The sequence below is a fragment of the Salmo salar genome, chromosome ssa27, assembly GCF_905237065.1.
Source record: "Salmo salar chromosome ssa27, Ssal_v3.1, whole genome shotgun sequence".
Lineage (NCBI taxonomy): Eukaryota > Metazoa > Chordata > Actinopteri > Salmoniformes > Salmonidae > Salmo > Salmo salar.
This window is the reverse complement of record NC_059468.1, coordinates 5,206,842-5,215,027: the sequence shown is the minus strand read 5'-3', so window position 1 is coordinate 5,215,027 and position 8,186 is coordinate 5,206,842.

The window sequence follows — 8,186 nt, the reverse complement described above, 5'->3', positions numbered from 1 at the left end:
TACATTGTAGAATAATAGTGAAGACATCAAAACGATGAAATAACACATATGGAATCCTGTAGTAACCAAAAAGTGTTAAACAAATATTTAACATTTTAGATTCTTCTAAGTAGCTACCCTTTGCCTTGATGACAGCTTTACACACTCTTGACATTCTCTCAACCAGCTTCACCTGGAATGCAGTCTTGAAGGAGTTCTGAAATATGCTGAGCACTTGTTGGCTGCTTTTCCTTCAATCTGTGGTCCAACTCATCCCAAACCATCTCAAGTGGGTTGAGGTCAGGTGATTGTTGAGGCCAGGTAATCTGATGCAGCACTCCATCGCTCTCCTTCTTGGTCAAATAGCCCTTACAGAGCCTGGAGGTGTGTTGGGTCATTGTCCTGTTGAAAAACAAATGATAGTCCCACTAAGAGCAAACCAGATTGGATAGAGTATTGCTGCAGAATTCTGTGGTAGCCATGCTGGTTAAGAGTGCCTTGAATTCGAAATAAATCACAGACAGTGTCACCAGCAAAGCACCCCCACGCCATCACACCTCCTCCTCCGTGCTTTACGGTTTGAACCACACTTGCGGAGATCTTCCGTTCACCTACTCTGCGTCTCACAAAGACACAGCGGTTGGAACCAAAAATCTCACATTTGGACTCATCAGACCAAGGGACAGATTTCCAGTGTGTTTTTTGGCCCAAGCATGTCTCTTCTTCTTATTGGTGTCCTTTAGTAGTGGTTTCTTTGCAGCAATTCGACCATGGAGGTCTCATTCACCAGTCTCCTCTGAACAGTTGATGTTGAGATGTGTCTTTTACTGGAACTCTGTGAAGCATTTATTTGGGCTGCAATTTCTGAGGCTGCTAAGTCTGATGAACTTATCCTCTGCAGCAGAGGTAACTCTTTGTCTTCCTTTCCTGTGGCGGTCCTCATGAGAGCCATTTTCATCATAGTGCTTGATGGTTTTTGCGACTGCACCTGAAGAAACTTTCAAAGTTCTTGAAATTTTCCAGATTGACTGACCTTCATATCTTTAAGTAATGGAGGGCTGTCATTTCTCTTTGCTTATTTGGGCTGTTCTTGCCATATTATGGACTTGGTTTTTTACCAAATAGAAATTCCACAAATTAACTTTTAACAAGGCACACCTGTTATTTGCAATCCATTCCAGGTGACTACCTCATGAAGCGGGTTGAGAGAATGCCAAGAGTTTGTAAAGCTGTCATCAAGGCAAAGGGTGGCTACTTTGAAGAATCTCAAATATAAAATATATTTTGATTAGTTTAACACTTTTTTTGGTTAATACGTGATTCCTTATGTGTTATTTGTACACATATACATATATATGTATATATAAATATATATAATATATATATATATATATATATATATATATATATATATATATATATATATATATATATATATATATAGCCTGTTGAAGTAGAGGTGTATAATAAATCTTTCATACTTTGAAATAGGTAGCATTTGTGTTAAAAAAATAGGTGACCCATTTTTCCCGTGTCCAATGGCATTGAAATATTTGATATTGATTTATACACTTTGTTCTGTTGGAATTTAGAATTCCCAAATCAAAGCTTTTGAGATATATATATATATATATATATATAAATAAACATTTTATCTAGTTGGATAAACACTCCAAACAGCCTACCTGACCGCTTGGAGGTGTCCGCATGTTCCTAAAGTTGACTCTTTTTGTATCACATTCCAATAATAAAACTGGGGGGAACAAAAATGCAATTTCCCCAATGAAAGTTGCATCCCTGATATTTTGTATATTTAAATGAGCCAAATGATCTTATCATGAGCCATCTGTGAATGTAATTGAGACAATAAAATCTTGTTTGCACAGATATGGTTTGAACAATAAGTTATCAGGTTCATTCATGTCAAATTGGGTAACTTACGGAATGCCGCAAGTATGGTCCTTGCTTCCCAGGAATTTTGAAGAAATGACATTGAAAGTCTATGCGGTGGTGGAAAAAGTACCCTATTGTCATACTTGAGTAAAAGTATAGATACTGTGGCAAACCTCTTCAAAGTTAGGAGCGTTTGTCACAAATTAAGTGGGAAACTGTCACCAAAGTCAGCCCAGAATGAAAGTTCTTTCGAACATGACAGTACCTGTGTGTTTGTTTCGCTGTCCTGGTCCACCCAGGCCACAGGTAAGGTCAAGGATAGCAGGGTTCGGTACACAAATCTGGTTCTCGGTAGGTCCAGGTCTAAACGCCAACAGGTAAGTCCAAAACAGTCCAGCTCGTACACGGTAAATCCAGCCAATGTAGATTGTCTCTTTCTCTATGGTTCATAGATCCTTCCCGCCCTCTCTCTCTCTTCCTGGTTTTTCTTGACCTTTTATCTGTGGGTCGGCTCCACCTTCTGAGGGTTCCCCTTGCTTCTGGGAATTGTAGTTTTGGCAGTCGGCCATTTTGTGATCTGTAGTTCTGATCGGGGTGGCCATTTTAGTGATCGGGCAGAGCCCGTTTATTAGTTCTGCCCTCACATATCTGCCATTTATCACTCGACCCCCTTCTTTGCCACAATACCTTAATAGAAAGTTTCTCAAGTAAAAGTGAAAGTCACCCAGTAAAGTAGTACTTGAGTATAAGTCTAAAAGTATTTGGTTTTAAATATACTTAAGTATCAAAAGTAACTGTAATTGCTAAAATATACTATCAAAAGTAGAAGTAAAAATACAAGTCATTTAAATTTCCTTATATTAAGCAATGCAGACGGCACCATTTTATTGTTTTTAAAATGTACGGATAGCCAGAGGCACACTCCAACGCATTATTTACAAAAGATGCATTTGTGTTTAGTGAGTCCGCCAGATCAGAGGCAGTAGGGATGACCAGGGATGTTCTCTTGATAAGTGTGTGAATTGGACCATTTTCCTGTCCTGCTAACAATTCAAAATGTAACGAGTACTTTGGGTTGTCAGGGAAAATGTATGGAGTAAAAAGTACAATATTTTCTTTAGGAATGTGCACTAGTGAAGTAAAAGTTGTCAAAAAATAAATAGGAGCCTCCCGAGTGGCACAGTGGTCTAAGGCACTGCATCGCAGTGCTAGCCGTGCCGCTAGAGATCCTGGTTCGAGTCCAGGCTCTATCGCAGCTGACCACAATTGGCCCAATGTCGTCCGGGTTAGGGGAGGGTTTGGCCGGCAGTGATGTCCTTGTCCCATCGTGCTCTAGCGACTCCTGTGGAGGGCCGGGAGCATGCGCGCTGACACGGTAGCCAGCTGTACGGTGTTTCCTCCGCCACCTTGGCGTGGCTGGCTTCTGGGTTAAGCGGGTATTGTTTCAAGAAGCAGTGCAGCTTGGTTGGGTCATGTTTTGGAGGACGCACGGCTCTCGAACTTCACCTCTCCCAAGTCCATACGGGAGTTGCAGCGATGAGACAAGACTGTAACTACCAATTGAATACCATGAAATTGGGGTGAAAAATAGGTAAATAAAAAAAAGAATCATATAAATAGCAAAGTACAGATACCCCAAAAATATTTTAATTTAAGTACTTTAGACCACTGAGTGTATGTAGGCTAAATGCAGTTCTACAATAATTATGAGTAGCAGAACTCACAGGGAACACAGCGAGTCTCTATTGCTAAACGCAATAGAGACTCCTCATAGTTTGCTGCTAAAATTGTTTTCATGATCAAACACACACATAGGCTTCATCCCAAATGTCACCCTATTCATTATATAGTGCAGGTAGTGCACCATCTGGTCAAAAGTAGTACACTATATAGGGGAAAGGGTGCCATTTGGGATGCACACATAGTATACACAGAGTTGATCAAAAACCTGTACAAGGACACTATGCCAAGAAAGCGTTGAGCTTAAATACTAGACATTGAGAGATGGAGAGCCAGTAAGAGATGGAGATTATGGACTGATAGTGTTTTGATGTGTTCAGGTGCACAGTTTATAACAGGGGGTATAGAGATTTCTACTCCAAAGGGACATGCAATATTGGGAAAAAGAAGACCCCTACACGATCCTACAATGACTTTCTGAGTTGGTATTAGCTGATGCATATACAGCGCCTTCAGAAAGCATTCACACCCCTTGCCTTTTTCCACATTTTGTTGTGTTACAGCCTGAATTCAAAATTGATTAAATTGGGATGTTGTCACTGGCCTACACACAATACCATATAATGTCAATGTCACGTCCTGACCAGGTAAAGAGGTCATTTGCCATAGTAAAATGGTCAGGGCATGGCAGGGGGTTGTTTTGTGTGGGTTTTTGGGTTTTCTGTTTCTATGTGGGAGTGTTCTAGTTTTCTATTTCTATGTGTTGTTTTTCCATGTTTGGCCGGGTATGGTTTCCAATCAGAGGCAGGAGTCTTTTGTTGTCTCTGATTGGAAGCCATACTTAGGCAGCCTGTTTTCCTTTGGGGTTTGTGGGTAGTTGTTTCTGTTTAGTCTAAGTGTACCTGACGGGACTGTTGTTGGTCGTTTTTTTTCTTCTTTTTGTTAAAGTGTCTTCATTAAAGAATTAAGAATGAGCACTATCCACGGTTCGTCTTGGACTCCATTCAACGACCCCTGTGACAGTCAAAGTGGAATTATGTTTTTAGAATATTTTACAAATTAAGAACAAATGAAAAGCTGAAATGTCTTGAGTCAATAAGTATTCAACCCCTTTGTTATGGCAAGCCTAAATAAGTTCAGGAGTAAAAATGTGCTTAACAAGTCACATAATAAGTTGCATGCGCACTCTGTGTGCAATAATAGTGTTGAAGAAGATTTTTGAATGACAACTCCACAGATACAATTGTCTTTAAGGTCCCTCAGTCGGACAGTAAATTTCCCACCACAAAGACCAGGGAGGTTTTCCAATTCCTCGAAAATAAGGGCACCTATTGGTAGATGGGTAAAAAAAACTCACACTGTGTGCAATAAATCAAATCAAATTTTATTGGTCACATTCACATTTTTAGCAGATGTTATTGCAGGTGTAGCGAAATGCTTGTGTTCCTAGCTCCAACAGGGCAGTACTATCTAACAATTCACAACAACACACAAATCTAAAAGTAAAATAATTGAATTTAGAAATATATAAATATTAGAACGAGCAATGTCAGAGTGGCATTGACTAATCTACCGCAGAATAGAATACAGTATATAAATACAGGATGAGTAAAGCAGAACGTTAACATTATTAAAGTGCCTAGTGTTCCATTATTAAAGTGACCAGTGATTCCAAGTCTATGTATATAGGGCAGCAACCTCTAAGGTGCAGGGTTAAGTAACCGGGTGGTAGCTGGCTAGTGATGGCTATTTAACAGTCTGATGGCCTTGAGATAGAAGCTGTTTTTCAGTCTCTCGGTCCCAGCTTGGATGCACCTGTACTGACCTCGCCTTCTGCATGATGGCGGGCTGAACAGGCCGTTGCTTGGGTGGTTGATGGCTTTGATGATCTTTTTGGTCTTCCTGTGTCATCGGGTGCTGTATGTGTCCTGGAGGGCAGGCAGTGTGCCCCCGGTGATGCGTTGGGCAGACTGCACCACCCTCTGGAGAGCCCTGCGGTTGCGGGCAGTGCACTTGCCATACCAGGCGGTGATACAGCCCGACAGGATGCTCTCAATTGTGCATCTGTAAAAGTTTGTGAGGATCTTATGGACCAAGCCAAATTTCTTCAGCCTCCTGAAGTTCTTCTTCACCACACTGTCTGTGTGGGTGGAGCATTTCATATTGTCAGTGATGTGTACGCCGAGGAATTTGAAGCTTTCCACCTTCTCCACTGCGGTCCCGTCGATGTGGATAGGGGTGTGCTCCCTCTGCTGTTTCCTGAAGTCCATGATCAGGTCCTTCGTTTTGTTGACATTGAGGGAGAGGTTATTTTCCTGGCACCACTACTCCAGTGCACTCACCTCCTCCTTGTAGGCTGTCTCGTCATTGTTGGTAATCAGGCCTACTACTGTTGTGTTGTCTGCAAACTTGATTATTGAATTGGAGGCGTGCGTGGCCACGCAGTCATGGGTGAACATCAACCCTGTCTTGAGGATCAGCGAAGGGGAGGTGTTGTTTCCTACCTTCACCACCTGTGGGTGGCCAGTCAGGAAGTCCAGGACCCAGTTGCACTGGGCGGGTTTCAGACCCAGGGTCCCGAGCTTAATGATGAGCTTGGAGGCTACTATGGTTTTGAAGGCCGAGCTGTTGTCAATGAACAGCATTCTTACTTATATATTCCTCTTGTCCAGATGGGATAGGGCAGTGTGCAGTCGATGGCGATTGCATCGTCTGTGGATCTATTGGGGTGGTAGGCAAATTAAAGTGGGTCTAAGATGTCAGGTAAGGTAGAGGTGATATGATCCTTAACTAGCCTCTCAAAGCACTGACGACAGAAGTGAGTGCTACGTGGTGATAGTCATTTAGTTCATATACCTTGCTTTCTTAAGTACAAGAGCATCTTGTACTTAAGATGTGGACATCTTGAAGAAAGTGGGGACTGCAGACTGGGATAGGGAGTGATTGAATATGTCTGTAAACACTCCAGCCAGCCGGTCTGCGCATGCTCTGAGGACGCGGCTAGGGATGCCGTCTGGGCAGGCAGGCTTGCGAGGGTTAACACGTTTAAATGTCTTACTCATGTCGGAGAAGGAGAGCACACAGTCAATGGGAACGGTCGCGTCGGTGGCACTGTGTTATCCTCAAAGCTGGCGAAGAAGGTGTTTAGCCTGTCCATGAGCAAGACGTTGGTGTCTGCGACGTGGCTGGTTTTCCCTTTGTAATCCGTGATTGTCTGTAGACCCTGCCAAATACGTCTTGTGTCTGAGCCGTTGAATTGCATCTCCACTATGTCTCTGAACTGACATTTTGCCTGTTTGATTGCCTTACGGAGGGAATAAATACACTGTTTGTATTCAACCATATTACCGTCCCTTTGCCATGGTTAAATGCGATGATTTGCACTTTCAGTTTTGCTCGAATGCTGCCATCTATCCACGGTTTCTGGTTTGGGTAGGTTTTAATAGTCACAGTGGGAACAACATCCCCTATACACTTCCTGATTAACTCAGTTACCGTGTCCGTGTGTATATCAATGTTATACTCAGAGGCTACCCGGAACATATCCCAGTCTGCGTGATCAAAACAATCTTAAAGCATGGATTCAGATTTGTCAGACCAGAGTTGACCTTAGCACGTGTACTTTCTGTTTGAGTTTCTGCCTGTAGGAAGGGAGGAGCAAAATGGAGTCGTGATATGATTTGCCAAAGGGAGGGCGGGGGAGGGCCTTGTAGGCATTTCAAAAGGGGGAGTAGTAGTGGTCGGGTGTTTTATCAGAGCAAGTACTACAGTCAATGTGTTGATAGAACTTTGGTCGCGTTTTCCTCGAATGTGCTTTGTTAAAATCCCCAGCTACAATAAATGCTGCCTCAGGATATGTGGTTTCCAGTTTGCATAAAGTCCAGTTTAGTTCCTTGAGGGCCGTCGTGGTATCAGCATGAGGGGGAATATGCACAGTTGTGAATATAACTATAAGAGAATTCTCTTGGGAGGTAATACGGTCGGCATTTGATTGTGAGGTATTCTCGGTCAGATGAACAAAAGGACTTGAGTTTCTGTATGTAATTACAATCACACCATGAGTAGTTAATCATGAAAGATACACCACCGCCCTTCTTCTTCCCGGAGAGTTCTTTACTCCTGTCTATGCGATGTACTGCAAACCCAGCTGGCTGTATGGACAGGGACAGTATATCCCGAGAGAGCCATGATTCCGTGAAACAGAGTATGTTACAGTCCCTGATGTCTCTCTGTAAGGAGATCCTCGCCCTGAGCTTGTCTACTTTATTCAGAGACTGAACATTAGCGAGTAATGTACTCGGAAGCAGTGGATGGTGTGCGCGCCTCCTGAGTCAGACTTGAAGTCCACAACGAATACCTCTTCTCCGCCGGCAGCATCTTGGAGCAGACTCTGGAATAAGATCAATTGCCCTGGGGAGTTCGAACAAAGTTACTACCGCTCTGATGTCCAAAAGTTCTTTAAGGCTGTATGTAATAAAACAAAAAACATTCTGGGCTAATAATGTAAGAAATAACACACAGAAAGTATAATACTGCAAAGTTACTTAGGGGCTAGAAGCAGAGCTGCTATGTCTGTTGGCGCCCAAGTATTCAGACCACTTGACTTTTTTCTGTTTCTGTTACGTTACAGCCAT